A 21902-nucleotide genomic window follows, 5' to 3' on the forward strand; every position below is an offset into this window, starting at 1 on the left:
CGGAGGTCTCGGCTACGCGCCCTGCCTCTGGATCTCTGAACTTAACCGTTTTGTGTCTGGTTTTGCACCAAACACTTGTGTTTTGCCTTGGAGGGGCAGGGAATGCCTTGTGAGGCATCCCCACACACCACCGGCAGTGGCTAGAGGTCACCGGCTAGTTTTTGTTTCCATCGGCACCTTTTGTTGCCGGTCGGCACTGTTTGTTGCCGGTCGGCACTCTTTTTTGTCAAAATGACATTTTTGGGCAACCGACTACTGTTCATCTACTTTATGCAGATATTTTGTGCCAGCTGTGATAGCTGGCACCAACTCTGCCTCCCTCCATACACGTGTATGGAGGGATTGCCCTCTAACCAAGCTTGTTGTATAAGCTTTGCAAGAGGGACTTCTATAAGAGGACAAGCCTCCTCTTGGCTCTAGGTTAGAAACTTTGAAGGCAAAAACTAGAGCTTCCATAGATAGATACACCCTATCTCTATATCTCCCTCTCTCTCCTCCTTTCTGTGTGTTTCTTGGCCTAAAAGTGTGATTTTACCTTACTTTTGCACCATTACACACACTATTACACATAGCTCCGAGATTGAGGGACTTGGGGGGTTGATTCTTGGGTTTTTGGACTGATTTTGATCAAAAGAAGAGGGCTGGACCATTTGTTCTTCAAAGGATCTTCAAGGGTGAGCACTTTACTTTAGTTTCCCCAAACTTGCAATAGTTTTTTACCTATCTTGCTTGCTGATTTAGCTTTTGTGCATAACATGAAAAAATCTTACATTTTCATGCTTTAGAACTTTCATTAAGGTTGTTTTGTGGTTTGAGTGCAAACTCACCTTATTAGGCTTTATTTGGCCCCTTTTGTGCTTCCCTTATGAGGCCTTGTTTGCTTGAGTGTGTTGGTCTTTTCACCACTAAAAACCAGTTGATTTTCAGTGGTAAGGAAGGTGGTTTGAAGTCTTGCATAGGGGAGGGACACCCCTCTCCCTTCATTGTCTTATTTCCTTGCATTTTGGCTTAAAGGGTAACATGCATGCTTGCTTGATTTTTGCCTTATTTCAGAACTTTTTAGGTGTTTTTAGGTCATATGTAATCTTTGTTTTTGGTCGGATTTATACCTCTTTGCATGCTTAAAGTACTTGCTTTGCATTGCTCCTTTTGGCCTAGAAAGGCACCTTGTGTTTAGGCCATGATTCTTGCATGTGTAGGCTTAGTTTCATGAAGGTTTTGGCATTGTCTTACCATGTTTAAGGTCTGTTGGACCTTCATTTCAGCCATGCTTGCATAGTTTGATGTCGTCTCTTTATGTTTTGGCTTGTAAGCTTTGAGCATTTTGACCTCTAGCATGCATAACTATGATCATCCTCATGATTTGGCATCATTTAGGACCCCATTTCAGTCCATAAATCATGCTTGTATGCTTGCATTTGTGACCTCTTCCATGCCTTGAGGGTGTGCCCTTTTTTGCCTAGATATGAGCCTTGGTGCACACACCTCTTTGGAGCCACTTTAGCTGCCATATTAGGAGGGTTTGGAGTCCTATTTTGCCTGTAAAAATTCTGTTTTTACTTGTCTAAATCATGCCATGATTGGTCTTGTTGTTGGAAGTGAAGTGGCCCTTTTTGTGCCTTAGCCTTGGGACCATTAGATTGCTTGTCGACATAGGTTTTTGTCCACCCTTTTAGGCACTTTTGGCCGCTGTTTTGGGGTGGATTAAGGTCTGCCCCTTTATGGTTTGAGGCCCCCTTGCATGCTTGTCTCATGACCATTGCATGATTGCTTCATTAAGTGTTGTAATATTTTGGTCCCATTGCTTAAATTGTTCGTATTCGCATTGCATTTCGCATGCCTAGCATTGCATACTTGCCATACTAGTTACATAACATTTGGCATGCTTTGCATTTCCATCTCATTGTTGCATTTTTAGCCATGTTTGCATAACATGCATTGCACTACTTGGTTTGGGGTGTCAAACCAAGTGTTGAAGGTTAAGGGGCGTTCATACCATAAGTGATGTAACGCGCCTTAACTTTCGGTCGCCGGGGCCTTTGACTTCGACATGATAAGGCTTTGGTCCTCATTTGTATGTTGCATGCATCTTTACATCAAGTGGCAAACTTGATCCCTTGGGCTATCATGCACCATTGATGGCTCGAAGATCGAGGGCCATGCTTCCCTGAATTCAAAGCATAATAGGAAGCATGACCATGCTTACATGTGCCTGAAATCCCATGCCATACTGTCTGTCCTCTGTTTGCTGTCAAAACTGTCTCCTGCAGGAGGTTTTTGCCGACCGGCATAATTCTGCGCCGGCCGGCAATCTGTTTACAGCCGATAGATCCAAAAACGGCTGGTGGAAATTGTGCACTGCCGGTGGGAATTCCCCCTAGCCGGTGGTACTCTGCAGCATGCAAGGAACCTGTCCTGGGGCTTTGAAAATTTTCAGAGAAACAGGGTAGTATAAATAGAGGTGGCAGTGATGTGGTACGGGTTTTCCAGGCGAGCCGGGTTTCGAGCATGCATCATTCGCGCATCCCGAGGCAGAGGCTGCGGCCATCCCTTTCCTTTCTTTTTGCATTCTTACTATTAAGCAAATTAGAAATTCTGTAATAATTTTATTTGCTTATTATTTGGACTGTAATATTTATTTGTATCCTCCGAGCGAGGGCAAATCTGTAATAAGTGTGGGTGAGTGTGTGTATGTCTTCCAATCCCCACTTCTTTCTTCCCTTTTATTTACCTGCTTATGACGGTAGATTAGGGCATTTTTGAAATTAGCATACCTTATACTATGCATGCATGCATTCATGCATTTGTATTGCATGCATTAGGCTCGGTACATCATGCTAACTGAATTTGTATTTCAAATTCCAAATTGAATACGTGAATCAATTGGTTGCATTTCATGTGCCATATTTAGGTTAGCCGAGCCTACTCTAATTGCATCTTGCATGTGTTGCATTAGTCAACTTGACATGGACTAGGACACGCATGTTTGCTAACTAGTTTGTTGTTTTGGCATGGAGTACGATGTAAGTATTTATGCTTTAGCATACCGCATGCGTGTAAATGTTGCCATGATAGTATACTTACCATGCGGCTAGATACTTATGTGATAAACTGTTTGAATGCCTGTGGGTGAAGGTTGGATTGTTTGAGTTTGAAAAACTCGTTGAAATCCGTGTTTTAGCCTACTTGCGAGTAGCAAATTCCAAAGCGCTTTTCAAAACAAACGGATATGCAATGTTTCTTTCCAAATTAGGCAATCTAGTCTATACTTGTTTGTTGTGCGCATAACATAGTAATTCTAGGCTAATAACCAGAATAAGAACACATAACGTTTTCAAAATCGGATATCATGGTTAGTAGAGGCCGGTCTTCGGACCGGGCGAAAGGGGGTGCTCATAGCTGACCTTCCCCGATCGTACCCAAGCTCCCGAGCCAAGACAACTTTGGTAATGACGGACATGTGGCCTTCGGCACCGAGTCAGGGTTTCCTAAATTCCCCCATAAAAAATATTTAGGTGGCGACTCTGTATCTAGCAAAGCAGTCCATGTTTGGCACTTCTTTCCTAAAATCTGTTTTCTCAAAACCATTTGCCAGATTTGGACTCTTTGGTTCAAGATTAAGAACCGTGACACGAATCGAGTCCGAACTGTAGTAGCGAGGGCCCCACGCGGGCGCGTCTACAGGGAGAAGTGGCTGGAAAGGCGTTACAGCATCAGCCGAAGTGCCGCATAACCCACATACCTTTGGTTTAGGTTATCAGCCTACCAAGGAGGACTAGGTGAGGAAAGGAAAAGAGATGGCCGGAAGGGCCAGAGCAAAGCAAGTCGGGAAGCCTTATGAGTTGGTGCACTGGCCCATCCAGGGTACCCTGAACGGACGCTTTGTCCGGGAGGGGGAGGACTTCCCGTTCTACGACTTCCCAGAGCCATGGCTAAATGTAGAAAGGTGGTGATTGCCGGGGTTTGAGATTTTCTTTGACTTGCAATTGTCCGGGGATAGCATTGCTGAAAAGCAGACAGACCCACCAGCTGAGGCTGAGCAGTGCAAGGAGGAGGATTCCAAGAGTACAGAGATTGAAATGGGGGTAGCACTAGCTTGTCTACTCTCAGATCATCAAATTGTACAGGAGTGCTTGGGGGATAACTTCTCAGTCTCCATGATCAGAAATAAAGTGGCTGTGAGCCCATCTTCAAACATTCTAGATGCATCCATCGCACCCTCCCTCGTCTGGCAATACGAGGAGGGCTTTTTATCGAGCAGCACCTGGTCAGGTAATGAGCCGGAATCTGATTCCACCGAGTCTGTGGAGTCGGAATCAGGTTCCAGCTCGTCTGAGTCTAAGTCCGGTATTCTTGGGGGTGACAACCCGGATGCCACAGTCCTGTCTAGGTCATCTTTTTCTTTTTCCTTTGAGTCTGTTGTAATAGGGGAATCAGGCGATTTGGAAGTGATTAATGAGAATGGAATGGTTGTGGCTTCCGAGTACTTTTCTGTACCCTTAATTTATTGCATTAATCAAGACTTTCAAAATTTCGATAAAAACGATGAGGAAGAAATTCCTCTGATTCTGCAATATTTGCTTGATCAAGAGCAGGAGAGGTTTGTAAAACCCAATTAATGTTGGTACTAAGAAGGACCCGCGGCTAGTCCAGATCGGGTCCACGTTGTCTTTGGAGGAGCGCAAGTGCTTAGTCGCTTTATTAAAAGATTTCAAAGATATTTTCGCGTGGTCCTACGAAGACATGCTTAGAATCGATCTTGAGATTGTACATTATCAGATCCCTCTTGACCCAGAGGCCCAACCTGTTAAGCAGAAGCTCCGAAGGATCCCCCCGGACTAGGCTCTCAAGATCAAAGAAGAGGTCACCAAGCAAATTGATGCAGGGTTCCTGCTGGTATCTGAATACCCAACTTGGTTGGCCAATATAGTTCCAGTGCCGAAGAAGAACGGCAGAATTCGGGTATATGTAGACTTCAGGGATTTGAACAAAGCCAGTCCAAAGGACGACTTTCCCCTGCCTCATATCAACGAATTAGTGGACTTCACTGCTGAGCATGCATTGGTTTCATTCATGGATGGGTTTTCTGGCTACAATCAGATCTTGATGGCACCCGAAGACCGGTAGACGACTACTTTTACCACCCCGTGAGGAACCTATTGTTATAGGGTGATGCCGTTTGGGCTGAAGAATGCTGGGGCTACGTATCAATGGTCTACGACCACAATTTTGCATGACATGATCCATAAAGAGGTTGAGGTGTATGTGGACGACATGATTGTCAAGTCCAAAGAAAGAGAGGGCCATTGCACCGCCTTGCAGAAATTCTTTCAACAAATCAGAAAGTATCAGTTGAGGATAAACCCTCAGAAATGCACGTTTGGTGTTACATCAGGAAAAATACTGGGGTTCTTGATCACACAGAGAGGTATCGAGGTTGATCCTTCCAAAATCAAGGCCATCTTAGAAATGCCACCACCAAGGACTGAAAAGGATGTGCGAGGCTTTCTAGATGAAGTGCAATTCATAAGACGGTTTATTGCAAAATTAACCTTGACTTGTGAACTACTCTTTGGTCTCTAAAAGAAAGGAAAGAAGTTCCAATTGGACGGCCGATGCCAAGCTGCTTTTGAACAGATCATGCAATATTTACAGAACCCACCTGTGTTGTCACCGCATGAGCCGGGGAAACCGTTGATTCTGTATCTCTCAGTGACTGAAACTACAATGGGCTGTATGCTTGCACAGGAGTCTGAGGACAAAGTGGAGAAGGCTATCTACTACCTGAGCAAGAAAATACTGGATTACGAGACCCGCTACACTCCGCTAGAGAAAACTTGTTTGGCCTTGGTATGGGCTACCAGGAAGCTGCGGCACTACCTATTAGCTCACTCTGTAATACTGGTTTCGAGATTAGATCCCGTCAAATATCTCTTCGAGAAACCAGAACTTACGGGTAGGCTAGCCCGTTGGTTGCTTCTGCTTTCTGAATTTGATCTGAAGTACATGATGCGCAAGTTAGTGAAAGGGAGAGCAGTAGCGGAGTTCCTAACCGATCACCTAGTTTAAGGGAATGAAGCAGTTGAGTATCTGTTCCCAGACGAGGCCATTCTGCGTGTCGAAGAAGAAACTTGGACGATGCACTTTGACGGAGCGTCAAACCAATACAGGTATGGGATAGGGGTATTGCTGATAGCACCCGACAATTCCCGCATACCCTCAGCTTTCAAACTCCAGTTCAGAGTGTCGAACAATGAGGCAGAGTATGAGGCATGTATTGCTGGATTAGAAGCCGCCCTAGAACTAGGGGCAAAACGGTTGGATGTCATTGGGGACTCGAACCTTGTTGTATCTCAAGCTAAAGGAGATTGGAAAGTTAAAGAAGAAAACATGAAAATCTATCACCAGACCTTGGACGCTCTGATTCCTCGATTTGAGAAACTGAACTTCGCTCATCTGTTAAGAGAGAACAACAGGTTCGCTGATTCATTAGCAACTCTATCTTCTATGATAGACATCCATTTCGGAGTCAGAATGCGTCTGATCATCATCGAATAGAAATTCGTGCCAGCCTACGAGCTGATTGCTGCCATACATGAGGTACAAGATGAGAATCCATGGTATTACAATGTCTGGAACTTCTTGGAAAAAGAGGTGTATCCACCAGGGGAAAATGCCAAAGATAAGTGGGCAATTCAAAGAATGGCTGCTCAGTTCTTCGTCTGCGGAGGTAAACTGTATAAGAGGGGTCATCTCGGGATGCACAAACTATGTGTTGATGCTGAAGAATCCAAACGCCTGATGGAGGCCGTACATGGAGGAGAGTGCGGAGCGCACATGAACAGGGTGATGCTCGCCCGAAAGATCCTTAGACAGGATTATTACTGGTCCACCATAGAGGAGGATTGTAATGGCTTTGTCTGGCGATGCCACAAATGTCAGATCCATGCAAACCGCATGGACATTTCGCCGTCAAAGCTGTACAACATGACTTCGCCATGACCGTTTTCAGTCTGGGGGATTGATATGATTGGGGCTGTCACTCCAAAGGGGTCCAACGGGCATGAGTACATTCTGGTAGCAATAGACTATTTCACGAAGTGGGTTGAGGCCCGATCTTACGCGGTGTTGAAGGCATCGCATGTTGCTAAGTTCATCAGGAACAACATCATATGTCGCTACAGGGTCCCGAATGAGATTATTTCGGATAATGGTTCCCATTTCAAAAAGGAGGTGATCGACTTGTTGGAGAAATACAACATGGCTTTTCATAAGTCATCTACATATCGGCCGCAAACCAATGGAGCTGTTGAGGCCACCAACAAGAACATCAAACACATTCTGCAGAAGATGGTGGAAACCTACCGGGACTGGCCAGATAAGCTGCCATTTGCTTTTTGGGGCTACTGAACTTCAATTCGAATGTCTACTGGAGCAACTCCGTATTCCTTAGTTTATGGGATGGAGGCTGTTCTGCCTATCGAAGTTGAGGTTCTGTCATTACGGGTATTGGCTGAGTGTCAGATAGCTGAGGCAGATTGGCAGCAAAGCAGATTCAAATAACTTATGCTCTTTGATGAAAGAAGGCTGAAAGCACTGCATCACGTCCAGGGTTATCAACGAAGAATTTCTAGCGCTTTCAACAAGAATGTTAAGTCCAGGAATTGAAAGAAGGGGATCTAGTGCTCAAAGACAACCGAGCTCCCATTCACGACCCTAGGGGCAAGTTTAGACCCAATTGGACTGGCCCTTACGTCATCAAGTCTATCTGGTCAGGTGGAGCTGTCGTTCTGATGGACCTAGATGGCCTAGAGTTCTCCCAGCCGATCAACATGGACAAGTTGAAGAAATACTATCCCTGAGTGGCTCGCTAGGCCGAAAACCCGAAAGGGCGACCTAGGCAAAAGTTAGAGCATGAAAAATTTGAAACAATAAAAACTGAGCTTGCAAGGTTGAAAACCCAGAAAGGGCGGCCTTGGCAAAAGTTAGAGCGCAAAAGGAGAGGGTTAATACACGAGTGAACCTGAGCCGAACTACGTAAGGCTTGATTCCCATCTTTGGGATACGTAGGCAACTTCATTTTGAAGTCCAGCCATAAACACTTCCAAATCAACTTTGTCCATCTGATCATGTTGGTCATCTTTGTCCATTCTACATTCAAGAGCTCGGTTGTGATCTCTAGTGCAGTGCTATTCAAACTAGGGGCAACTTTCTAGTTGATGGGATCTGGGGTTGTACATCTCAGTGATAGATCTCAGGTGTGTCCAGTTTTGATCCATATCGGAAATGGTTTTGAAAAGTTTTAATAAAAGTTGATTTTGCTCAAATTAATCTTTTTACGACTTAGACCATTTTTGGACCAAACGAAAAATTTTCAGTGCCCACAACCTTCAATTACATTGATTTAGTACAGAGTTCTCCTACTCTTGAATACAAATTGAAGTTTCTTTTTATTACATTCATAAAGAAAACTTGAAAGTACTGATAAAGCAATAAATTCAGGGCATGGATAAGTCAGGTGTTCCTGTGCCCCCTCCCAGAGCTGGTCGAAGCCTCTGATATCAAAGTAGGCCTAACCTGTGCCTCTTCATCAAGCCAAGCTATGCACTCATCAGAGAGGGTGCAACTGAAAGTGGGAGCGGGGGCCAAAAGCTCTCTCGTCCTCCATGCTGTGGCATACTGAGCTAGTTGCACGCCTCGGACCGGAAATGCAGCAGGATACTCTATCCCCTCTGCCGGGCAAGTCTGATCATGTCTGAACTGGCACCGGAATCAGAACGGGAAATAAAAGACACAGTATGTTAGGCCGATCAACTGAATTCTGGGCTGGCAAAACATGCTGTAACTCATCGCCGGCAAATTAAGCCAAGGGCAGCGCCAAGCAATACTGGTAGCGGATAGACTGCACATCCATTCGCACCACCAACCCTCATTAGGGGCATCGACTAGACGTCGCCAGAAAAAATAGCCACGAGCTGAATATGCTGGGCATGTGTCCACAACCTTCAACTTATCCATCAACCATATCTGGGGAGGGATAAAAAATGAGAGAATAAAGAATAAAGAGGTGTACGTAGAGAGAAAAGTGAGAAAAAAGGGTTTTGAGAGAAAAACCGAGCCTGAGGGCCGAGTGATATGAGAAATATATGTGAAACAGGGTGGGAAACATTACCTGCAGTAGTAGTGGACTCCCCGCGAATCTAATTGTCTCCCGACGATGGAAAGCATCCAAACCCAGCAATGTCTCAGCCTGTGTCATGGCAAAGCAGCTCTTGCCCTCTTTCAAGCCCTGGGCAACCTCAATCAAACGAACGCTAGACCCTTCAGAGCCTGAGGTAAGCAAGAAATGAGATATCATGCACAAGTAAAGCGCATGTCGCCAAAAACCCTACCAGTGATGATCGCCACGGTCACCGGCACCTAAAAACCGATGAACCAAGCTGGGGATGTCCAATGCTTCATCGTGGATCAAAGACCGAGCATCATGCATAGTGAGCCTGGACATCCGTCCTAAGGCTTGTGTAGACCGCCCGAGAACTCCTGGCTCCGCACACGAGAGCACGAATTCATTTGTTCTTAGTTACTACAAGTTTGGACTCGTGTCACAGTTCTGAATCTAATCTCACAAAGTGCAATGCAAGACTGATAAATCACCAAAGAGTACAAATCCGACAAATTGTTTTGGAAATTTGATTTTTAATAAAGAAGTGCCAAACATGGACTGCTTTGCCAGATACAGAGTCGCCACCTAAATGTTTTATTTTTGAGAAATTTAGGAAACCCTGACTCGTGCCTAAGGCCACGTGTCCGTCATCACCAAAGTTGCCTCGGCTCATGAACTTGGGTACAAGAGGGGAAGGTCATGCAATGAGCACCCCTGCTCGCCCGATCAAAGATCGACCTTTACTAACATGATATGTTGTTTTTGAAAACACATGTGTTTTTATTCCGGTTATTAACCTAGAATTACTATGTGATGCGCACAGTATACAAATATAGACTAGTTCGCCTAAGTTGGAACAAAACATTTCATGTTCGTTTGTTTGAAAACAGTTTAGAGGCACTACTCGCAAGTAGGCTAAGTCATAGATTTCGATGAATTGTTCCAATTCAAGCAATCCAACATTCACCCACAGGCATTCAAGTAGTTAATCACTTAAGCAGTTAGCCTCATGGCAAGCATGCTATCATCCCAATCAATAACACACATGCAGTATGCTAAAGCGTAAACACTCACAGTGTACTCCAAGCCAAAACAGAGAACTAGTTAGAAATCATGCATGATCCTAGCTCATGTTAAGATGGCTAATGCAACACATGCGAGAATGCAACTAAAATAGGCTCGGCTATTCTAAGATGTCATGTGAAATGCAACTTGGTACATGTATTCAAATTGGAATTGAAATACAATGCAGTTAGTATGATACACCGAGCCCGGTGCATGCAAGACAGATGAATGGATGCACGCATGCGAAGCATAAGTATGCTAATTGAAACATGTCCTAAAACTAACCATCGTAAGCGAGTAAGTAAAAGGGAGAAAGAAATGGGGGTTGGAAAGCATGCATCACACACACGCATGCTTATTACGACAGTTGGCCCTCTCGACGAAGGGTCCGAATAAGAAGCTAACTAGCTAATCTAAGCTAATTAAACTAATTATTACAAACAATGCTAATTAACTATTCCTAGTTAACTAACTATTACAAAACAAATAAGCAGCTAAACACATTAACTACTTAAATACAGAACCAAAGCATAAACTAGCTAAGGAAAGCAGTAAAGAGAGGCCCTCAAGATGAGGAGTGCATGCATGCTCGGTCGCCTCGTTCGGAAATCCGTCGCGATGCCCCAACTTGCCTCTGTTTGCAATTGTTCTTAGAACCTTGCACTAAGCTCCACAAAGCTTCAACTCCACCATGGGAACCTGTAGGAACATGGCCAACCACTTTCTGGAGTTGCCAACCACCTGCCAACCACTTTTCTTTGTTGCAGACCAGAAAAAGTGGTCGGCCAGCTAGTTTTTCTGGTCGGCCGACCACTTGTTGCTACACTTCTCCAGTTTGCTGCAACAGAGAGCAAGAAAGGGCATGGCAATGTATTTGCAACATATGTTAGCACAACCACCCTCCCTATCATTTCATGATCTCAAGGGAGTGTGGTTCTCGACCCTCGGGCCACTAATCACGCATTTCAATGCATGATGGCCGAGAAGCCAAATTGCACAATTCAATATGAAATGAATGCACACATAAACACATAAAGCCTTGAACTCTATCATGTATAATCAAGAATGTCGGCGACCGACAATTGAGACACGTTTCATTACTTTAAGTATGAAACGTCCCTCGTTTCTCGTGTTTGGACTAACACCTAATCCAAACACAATGCAAACATGCAATGCAACTTAAGCATGCAAACATGCAATGCAAGGCATGAAAAACACAATGCAACTACATGGCATACACAATGCAAAGAATAACCTTGCATGCACAATGCAAATAACAACATGGCATACTCAATTCAATGTGACATGATCAACTTAACAAAGCTAATGACATGCAAGCAATGCTAATGCATGCATACATAAAGCAAGGCAGCATAAGCATACAACAACATGATGCAATGTAAGCATGCAAAATGGACTTAAACCAAATGTAGACAGACCTCAGCCATGCCCAAATCAGTGACCATAATACTAAAATGAGGACACCAAAAGCATATACAAGCATGCATGCCAATTGGCTCACCAATTAAGCATAAAGGTGCAACTCTCAAAAGTGCTCAAGGAGTGACAAAACAAAGAGTGTAGCCACACTATATCCACTTAAATAAGGTATGAAATGATGCCAAATCGTTCAATCAACATAAGCATGGCATGCTAGGGTCCTTAAAGCATAAGGCTAGCAAAGAGGACTACAAAGGGGGCATGCAATACATGGCACAAATGCATGAACCAACCACAAACAGAGCTCAAGTAGCTCAAAACAAAGACCAAAAGATGCTGAGATAGGAGCTTAAGGACCTAGGCAAGATGGTATACATGCTAGGCCACAAACAAGGCAACAATGCATAACACTCAGAAGCACTCAAAGCATGAAAGAAGTGGGAACATAGCAGTCCTATATGCTCTGAAATAACATGATAAATGATGCCAAATCATATACATGATGCAAATGAAGCATGCTATGATGCTCAAAACTCAAAGCTAGCATAGGCATTTGCACTATAGCTATACAAAACATGAAGCATATGATCGAGGAAATCCAAAACAATCCTAGAACATGTCAAAATGAGTCTAAAACATGTATGGAAGAAAGCCAAAATAAGCTAGCATGAAGAACATAAAGCATGGAATATACAAGGCCAAAAGGGAGGATTACACTACACCTATCAAGACCAAGCATGAGATGACTTAACCAACAAAAATCAGAGTTATATCATGCCAAAATAACCCCAAAAACACACTGAAATGATAGCTCGCAAGCTTAGGCATGAAGGCATACACAATGGCTCATATTTAAGGCATAAAGGACCAACCCTTCAAAGCATGGAATAAGTGAAAAATGTGAGTGCATGATCATGAAACATGCACTGAAATCTCATAACAAATGATGCCAAATCATTCTCATAGGCCAAGCAATGCATGCTAGTGGACTCGATACACAAAGCTAACAAGCTAGAATGCACTATAGCTATACAAAGCATGGCATGCATGACCAAATCAACACAAATCAAAGCTAGATCATGCTAAAATATGGACAAAAGCTTCTTAGAGTTAAGCCAAAATCATGCTAGAATGATGGTCTAAAGCATGATACACATTAGGCTAATTCATGGAATTGCATTACAAGTGCATGGAGCATGCATGGGGCTATCAAACCAAACCTTAACAGAGGTATATCATGGCAAAAAAATACCAAGAACATGCTGAGATGGACTTAAAACAAGCTAGAAAGACATGCTACTTCATGAAGCACACAAAGCTAGTTTGCAAGATTTGCACTACAAGTGTATAAGGCATGCATGAGGTGACAAAACCAAGTCAAAACAGTGGTATGCCATGCTGAAATAATCCTAAATACATGCTAAGATATGGCCAACACAAGTTTAATAAACATGCTCAAACATGAGGCAAATGAAGCAAGCATTCAAGAACACAAGGAGAGGGGCCCTCTCCTATTTGGGACCTCAAAACACCATTTCCATCACTGAAATTCCTCTGAGTTTCAATGGTGAGAAGGCCAAAACAAGGTGGTCCCAATAGCTTAAAAAGATGGCACAAGAACAAGGCCAAACAAGGCCTAAGAGGGTGTAGACCACCCCCAATACAAAAGTGGCCTTAAACAAACATTACAAGCATGCAAAATCAGAATTTTTTGTAGTTAAAAGCTAAGCCTAAAACAACATACAAGTAGGGTCAAAAGCTTAAACCAAAACAAGGGTTTTAAGGGTTAGAAGCTCACCCTCGAAGAACACCTTCAAAGCTGCAACTCCAGTAACTTCTTTAAGCTCAAACTAATCCCAAAACTACAAAACAAACCTCAAGAAGCCTCAGTAACAAAAGGATGGTGTTTGAGTGTGTGTTTGTGTGAAATAGTATGGAAAATCTACACTTTAAGGCACAAAACAAGAGCAAACAAGGAAATATAGAGACAAGTGTGTATCTATAGCTCAAGCCATAAAATTCTGAACCTGGAGGAGGAATGGGAGGTTCTCCCTTATAGAGAACAAGCAATAAGTTTGTTGGACATGCTTTTGGCCTAAAGCCATCCCTCCATACATTGAGGATGGCTTCTGTGCCTTCCAGCTATAACAGCTGGCCTAAAAATATCTCCAAAAAGGTGATAGAAAGCTACCGACCACTTGAAGTGGTCCAACTATTTGTAGTGGTTGGCCGGCCACCACAAGTGGTCTCCCAAAAAGAAAACTGGTCGGCGAGGGGTAGGAGAGGTCTGCACACTGAAAGCAAGGCAGTGGTGTGGTGGCCGACCAGAAAAGGTGGTCCAAAGACCAAGAAAACCAGTTAGCCGACCAGAAAATTGGTTGGCGGGAAGAAAAGTAGTCTACAAGGGGAAGAACTGGTCTCCCACCCTTAGACCACCATCCAAACAAGGAAAACAAGGTTTGTACCATAAACAAACCAAAAAGGATGCAAGACGAAAGTCCGGGAGTCAAGGCGCGCGGTCAGGAGCCTCGAAAACTAGTCTGCGGGCATCAAAAGTGGTCTACGACCACAAAAGTGGTCTCCCAGACCACAGTGGCCCTCTAGGCCAAGGCAACAAGGCATGGTTCGAAAACCAAGCCAAACGAAGAACATTAAGTAGTCCCCAGACAAAGCGCGCGGCCGAAGGCTCCGAAAACTGACAACTAGCCTCCAAGCAAGAAAAGCGGTCTACGACCACAAAAAGGTGGTCCACAGACCTCTCCCTCTCTCTAGGGAAGGGAAACAAGGCATGATCCACAAACCGAGCCAAAACACAAAAAGTTCAGAGGCCTGGAGGCAAGGCATTCAGCCGAAAACTCCGAAAACTCGAACGAGCACAACATGCACTATCACCGAGCGCTCAAACGATGACGTCTGAGTCTTAAGGTCGGTCAAAAATGGGGTGTCTACAGCTTGGATGTGGCCAAAGCGGAATTGCAGCAAAATCTCTTCTTCACGTTTGGACGCCATTAAAGCTCAGAAGTCCTCGAAAGTGGGACATATCTCTTGTCTACCAAAGCTAAAGACGTGTGCTACCAAATTCCAAAACCTTGCCGCGACATGAAGAAATGGAAAACGCAGCGGGGTGCGGCTCAATGTGAATAGTGCATTTATGCCAAAGCCCGGAAATTTACCTTTTCTGAGCCATCCAAGGTAGCAATCCAATTTGTGAGATTTTGGACAAGAAATGCCTTCATTTTGGTGCAAAACTGAGTTAGAATGAGGGAACCACGAAGCTGGAACCTTTATAGAGGATAAGGCACTGTTTGGAGGACAAGTGTCAGAAAACTAGAGGTCCCCAGGCCAAGTGGTCGGCCGACCACTTTTTCTGGTCGGTCAGCCAGTTTTTCTGGTCGGCCAGCTACTTTTTTGGTCTGCAGAACAAAAAAACTGGTCGGCAGGCTCTTTCACAGGTTGGCCATGAACAAAAAGTGGTCTGCAGCCTTTTCCTTGTCTCCAAAAGAGAGTCTCTAGCTTTCCTGTGTGCTGAGAGTGCTGAAGGTCTGAGTTTACCTTTGTTTCGGATGCGTTCTGTTGCTTAGTTTGTCCAAGATGCATTTGCTTATCGAGTTGTTAAGTTTTGCTTATCAAGTTGTTAAGTTTTGCTTATCAAGTTGTTACTCTTTGCTTATCGAGTTGTTACTCTTTATTTATCGAGTTGTTGCTCTTTGCTTATCGAGTTGTAACCTTGTTAAAGTCTTGTTGTTGCTTATTGAGTTGAGTTGTTTTGTTTGTTGCGTTGGTTCACTACCTAACTTGGCAATACACGATGTTAAATTTCCATTCAATCTCATTTTTGTGCAAAATGATACGATGCGATGCTTAGAATACAAATACAATACTTTTTGAACAAAAAGTTGTTTTCATTCCATCATGGTTTCTTTTTACAACATTTTACAACAGGGTACAAGTTTTAAATAATAAAAAAAACAACTGCCTAAAGCTGTATAATGTGTTACAACTACATGTAAAAAGAAAAATAAAGCAAGAACATCTACATGAGTGCTATCAAGCTCAAGACCGAGAGGCCCTTTTCACCCTCTTCGGCTGAGCAGCCTCTGTACCACCATCGCCGGCGGCACCCCTGTCTGAATCGGAGTCACCGTCCTCAGAATCCTCATCGGCACCGCCTCCATCTTCAGAACCGGAACCGGAGTCGTCATCCCTGCCTGCAGATGTCTCTGACTGTGGATGTGCTGACTCCTCCTCCTCACTGGACTCCTTGTCATGTCAAACAGGTGCTCTACACCTCCCCGGCCGCGAGTCGAGAGCCCTCTTCCAGCCGCTCGAGAAGGCTTGGATGGCTCGGCCTATAGTGGTGCGACTTGAAAAGGCAGTTTTGAATACATCAGCCAGAGTATGTATATCAAATGCATATGCAAGTATGGTGCATGGAGTGTGTGCATACAGATATAGTATGTGAATGTGATATGCCAGATATGCTCTACACATGCAGTGAATCAATGTAATGAAATGTCCAGTTTCAGTATGTCATCAGAGGTATGATAAATGCGAGGAAATTAAAAAGTACCGGAATGCCGGAGGCATATAACAACGTCTCCCTCCGCAAGACCATGCTCTCGAGTGAGGCCACCACCCCGAGCAACCCCTCAGTATATTCTCTGGGAGGCTGCAGATACAAGTTCAAGTCATCAGTGAATGAATGAATGTCCAAATATCTGAGTGATAAATGAAAGTTGTGTAACATACCGGTGGTGAGTCAGGGTCACTAACGTATCGATGATCCGGCAGTGGAGGCTCTAGCGGAATTGGTAAGGTGTCCCATACTGCCAACCCGTCAGCTCGGTCGGAAGATTTGGCCACCCAGCATACTGGCAAGTCAAGGGCATCCCCCTACTCTTACCACCTAAAGTGCCGGCCCTGCTAGTCGAAGGAATGTCTGCAGCTTGGGCGTGGCTCGACGATGGCATATCAGCAGCTCTCCTCATAGGGGTGCGAACACCTATCCGCGGGGGCATCAAGTATGTATGGACGTATGTCGCGTACTCTCCCTCCTCCAGGAAGAGGACTGCATCAGCACCCTGCATAAGGTCGTCAACCTCCTAGGGGGTGAGACTCTCTGTAGACCACATGTCTAGCGGAGGTGCTGAGGGGATCTCCTGAGCAGGATTACCCATCGTCTGGCGCACGAAGCGCTCCCTGAGAAACCAGACCCTGTCGACTGGTCCCTCAAACAAAATCTTGTATCGGGAGCTGCCCCTATGCACCAGCGAACTGGAACCGAGAATACCCGGGCATCGCCAGCCAAGGCTGCCAAGTGATCTGCGGATAACAAGTGCATAAACTGATTAGATGTCATAAATATGCAAGATGAATCAAAACTGAAAGCATGAAGAACTGAGAACTCTGGATTACCTCCGTCGCCCACACGGTGTCGAAGTACTGCCAGAGATATGGCAATGTCTCCCGGGGCCTGGACCGGCACTGACCATCAAATCTGTGTGAATATGGCACGCCGAGTGGTGCCTCGACCTCCGGCTCGGGAACAAGCGTCGGGAAGTAAGCGTAAACCCACAGCTGTGAAAGGTAAGACAGTGGCTGTCAGAATACATAATGTACAGAGAATGCAGAATGCTAAGTGCAAATGAGAATACAGAATGTACAGAGAATGCAGAATACTGAGTGCAAAATGCAAATACAGAATGTATAGAGAATGCAGAATGCTGAGTGCAGAATGCAAATACAAAATGTATAGAAAATGCAAAATGCTGAGTGCAGAATGCGAATACAGAATATACATAAAATGCAGAATACTGAGTGCAGGATGCGGAGTACAGAATGTAATATGTGGTGCGCAGTATGTGCAGTGTACAGAAAGTGCAAAGCATAATGAAAAGCAGAAATGTAAATCAAGAGGGCAGAATGTACCTCCCAGGCTCTCCAATAGCCTCCTACTATGCCCCCGCGCCCGCGGGAGGTCGCGCTCATGTAGCAGTAAAGGGTAGTGAGGTCAGTGCCGCCCCAGTCAAACTGCCGAACCTGTGATAGGTCTACTAGAGCGCTCAGCAGATATAGCCCAACTGTGTTCCCCCTGTCGGAGAACAGTGTGGTCCTGAGTAGGAACATCAGAAAACCTTGGGCATACTACTCTATGGCCTCAATGGTCTCCGGTGTAGTCCTCCTTAACTACTCGGTGAACCAGGTGTACCTGACCATGCATGTCGATCTGTAGGTCGGTGGATGCGCTCCGAGAAAATAGGTCCAGGTGGCCTCCCACGTCGAGGCCCGTCAACATAGAAAAGTCATACGGGATCATCGTCATGTCCCCGGCAGCAGAGAAATGAAAGGAGTTGGTGGTGTCCCGCCATCTCTCTACAAGTGCGCCCAGAAGGGTCCTGCTCGTCGGAAGTCGCGACAACCCCATACAAAATGGGCCAAACCTGGCCTCATCTACAATATATCGAACAGCATCTGGGAGCTCCATGTACCACTCCCTCGCAATGATCGACCCATAACCCCGTGTGAAACGGGAAGATGCCTGCATTCAGAATGAACAGATGTATTCAGTTTCAAAAATAAATAGAATGTTGTGTTATGAACTGCGTGTTCAAATTGAACAGTGTGCTGCATGAGTTGTGTGTTCAAAATAAACCGAATACTGCGTTATGAACTATGTGTTCAGATTGAGTAAAATACTACGTTATGAACTCTGTGTTTAGATTGAGTAAAGTACTGCGTTATGATCTGTGTGTTCAGATTGAGCAAAACACTGCGTTATGAACTGCGTGTTCAGATTGAGCAAAATACTGCGTTATGAACTGTGTGTTCAGATTGAGCAAAATACTGCACTATGAACTGCGTGTTTACATTGAGCAAAATACTGCGTTATGAACTGTGTGTTTAGATTGAGCAAAACACTGCGTTATGAACTGTGTATTCAGATTGAGCAAAACACTGTGTTATGAACTGTGTGTTCAGATTGAGCAAAATACTGCGTTATGAATTGTGTTCAGATTGAGCAAAATGCTGCGTTATGAACTGTGTGTTCAAATTGAGCAAAACACTGCGTTATGAACTGTGTGTTCAGATTGAGCAAAATACTGCGTTATGAACTGTGTGTTTAGATTGAGCAAAACACTGCGTAATGAACTGTGTGTTCAGATTGAGCAAAATACTGCGTTATGAACTGTGTGTTCAGATTGAGAAAAATGCTACGTTATAAACTGTGTGTTCAGATTGAGCAAAACATTGCGTTATGAACTGTGTGTTCAGATTGAGCAGAATACTGTGTTATGAACTGCGCGTTCAGATTGAACAGTGTGCTATGTTATGAGCTGCATGCCAAATGAGCAGAATACTGTGTCATGAGCTGTGTGCCCAAATGAGTTATGTGCCCAAAAGAGTTGTATGCCCAAATGAATAGAGTGCTGTGTTTCGAGCTGCGTGCAAAATGAACAAAGTGTTGTGTTGTGAGCTGTGTGCCAAATGAATGGAATATTGTGTTGTGAGCTGTGTGCCAAGTGAGCAAAGTGTTATGTTGAGAGTTGTGTGCCCATATGAACCGGATGCTGTGTGCAAGTTATGTTCAGAACAAGCAAAAGTGTTGTGTATGTAAATGTGTTCAGAACGAGCAGATATAATACATAGCAAAAGCATGAAGTGTGCAAGAAATGCAAAATGCATCACAGAAAATGCAAAAGTAAGGTACGCACCTCACGCGCATGATGAGATAGGTGGGACTCCAGCTCCCGTAGCAGCAAGTCTGCGGGTGTCTGTCACGCGAAATCGGTAAAATGGTGGAAGGTGCTAGGAGATAGAATGTGCCCCTGTAGGTGGTACCCCTCCAGGTCGAAATGCCGCATCCTCGGCGACAATGGCATAATGTCGGGCTCATCCTCTACTCTCAGGGAGCCTCCGCCGTGTGGGATATCGTCGGCCATCTGAAGAAATCTGCAAAAATGAGCAAAATGGGCCAAAATTGCAAAAAGTCAACTCTCGGGAAGAGAAAAAGTCAACAAAAGTCAAAGCCTGGGAATAGGTGCTAAACTTAGAGAGAAACATACCTCAAGTGGTGAAAATGGAGAAAGAAGCTTCGAAAACAAATTCTTATCGGCTCAAAACAAAGAGAATCGAAAGTTTTCGCGAAACAACTTCGCGTGGGGCTTTGGAAAATGCGTATAAAGTGCAGATCTGAGAGGGAAAAGGGTCTAGGGAGGAAGAGAAATGTATTTCGGCCTTGGAGGTGTGATGGAAAGTAATTTGGAGTTGCCCACTTAAAGATCCGGCCTTAAAAAGACCAAGTTGTCCCTATTTTCATAAACTGGTCGGCCAACCAGTTTTTTTGCCTAGCCGACCACTTAGGTGGTCAACAACTGGTCGGTAGCCATTCTAGGTGGTCGGCAGGCCTTCTGGATGATCTTTAGGGCTCCATTGTTCTCCGTGTGTTTTTTGGTGATGATTGGAGTCCTTGGCTCTCGGTAAAGTGCAAGAAAAATACACTTTTTGGCTCGAATTGTCCCCGCGGGAACTTTAATTCAAGTCTTCGATGCGTGGCTCATCATTACTCGTCAAGAGCAAGGTGTATCCTTTGTGAAATACATTGTGAGCCCTCCGAAAAGTAAATCGGAGGTTACGGTTGAATTGGTCTCGTTAAGGCTTGCATTTCCTCTTTCGGCATTTGCTTCAAACGTACTATTGAAGTTGCACCTTTCTCGCATTGTTATGCATACTTCTATCGCATTGTTATACATGTTTCTCTCGCATTATCATGCACACTTTATTTGCGTTGTCACGCATATTTTGGCTCGCATTGTTATGCACATTGAGCATTCGGTGATAGTGCATGTTGTTCTCATTTCGAGTTTCCGGAGTTTTCGGTTGAGTGCCTTACCTCCGGGCCTCTGAACTCTTTTGTTTTGGCTCGATCTATGGACCAAACCTTGTCTTCCCTTCCCTGGAGGGAGAGAGAGGTTTGTAGACCAATTTTTGTGGTCGTAGACCACTTTTCTCTCTTGGAGACTAGTGTCTAGTTTCCGGAGTCTTCGGCCACGCGCCTTGTCTCAGGACCGCTTAACGTTCTCTGTTTGGCATGGTCTTTGAACCATGCCTTGTTGACCTTGCCTAGACGGACACTGTGGTCTCGTAGACCACTTTTTTGTAGTTGTAGACTACTTTTCCCACGTAGACCACTTTTGGTGCCCCTAGACTAGTTTTCGAGGCTTCCGGCTGCGCGCCTCGACCCCCGGACTCTCGTCTTGCATCCTTTTTGGTTTGTTTTTGGCACAAACCTTGTTTTTCTTGCTTGGAGGGTGGAATAAGGGTGCGAGGCCAGTTCTTCCCCTTGGAGACCACTTTTCCTGCCTGCCAGCCAGTTTTCTGGTTGACCAACTGGTTTTCTTGGTCTTTGGACCACCAATAGTGGTCGGCCACCACACCATTGGCTTGCTTTTAGTGTGCAGACTACCTCCCCCCCCCCCCCCCACTGCCGACCACTTTCTTCCCTAGCAGACCACTTGTGGTGGTCGGCCGACCACTACAAGCAGCTAGCCGACAACTTCAAGGGGTCGGTAGCTTTCTATCACCTTTTTGGAGATAGTTTCTAGCCAGTTGTAATAGCTGGAGGGAACAGAAACCATCCTCCATACACGTGTATGTGTAGACACCCCATTTTTGACCGCCCTTAAGACTTGGGCACTACTGATGGTCTACTTGGTGACGAAAGATGTGCAGGGCAAAGGTTCGATTTCTTCGGCAAGAGGAGAGTCAAATCCTAACCTCACAACCCATTTTGGACCAAAGGTATTTTCAATGGTTTTTAGACCTTAAAACCCTCTATTTCAAAATATTTTTGAAATAAAGTTCATACGATGTTCTGAGGCTCGCAGTTCATTAAATGTTGCGCTTTTCGGTAAACCGAGCGAGGACAAAGTGGAAATAAATGAAATAGAGATGAAATCTTTGAAACATATTTCAAAACACCTTGTTTAGGGATTTGGAGTTGAAGAAAATGGGAAAGGGGAGAAGAAAACTAGTTTGGGAGAAGTTCGGCATGAATCCGGGTAGGACCAAAACTGCGCGGTTTCACCAAAACAGGAATAACTTTTGGCATAGTTGGAATTTTGATGCAAGGCTGCTACCATTGGAAAGATTACGTCTGGGGCTTCAATGTCCATACAAGAATGACCTGAAAAGGTCTCCAAATAAGGGAGTAAGGCTTGCTTCAAGTCGGGGACTA

Source organism: Camellia sinensis, chromosome 2, assembly GCF_055761805.1.
Source record: "Camellia sinensis isolate YWXY chromosome 2, ASM5576180v1, whole genome shotgun sequence".
In the NCBI taxonomy this organism is placed as follows: domain Eukaryota; kingdom Viridiplantae; phylum Streptophyta; class Magnoliopsida; order Ericales; family Theaceae; genus Camellia; species Camellia sinensis.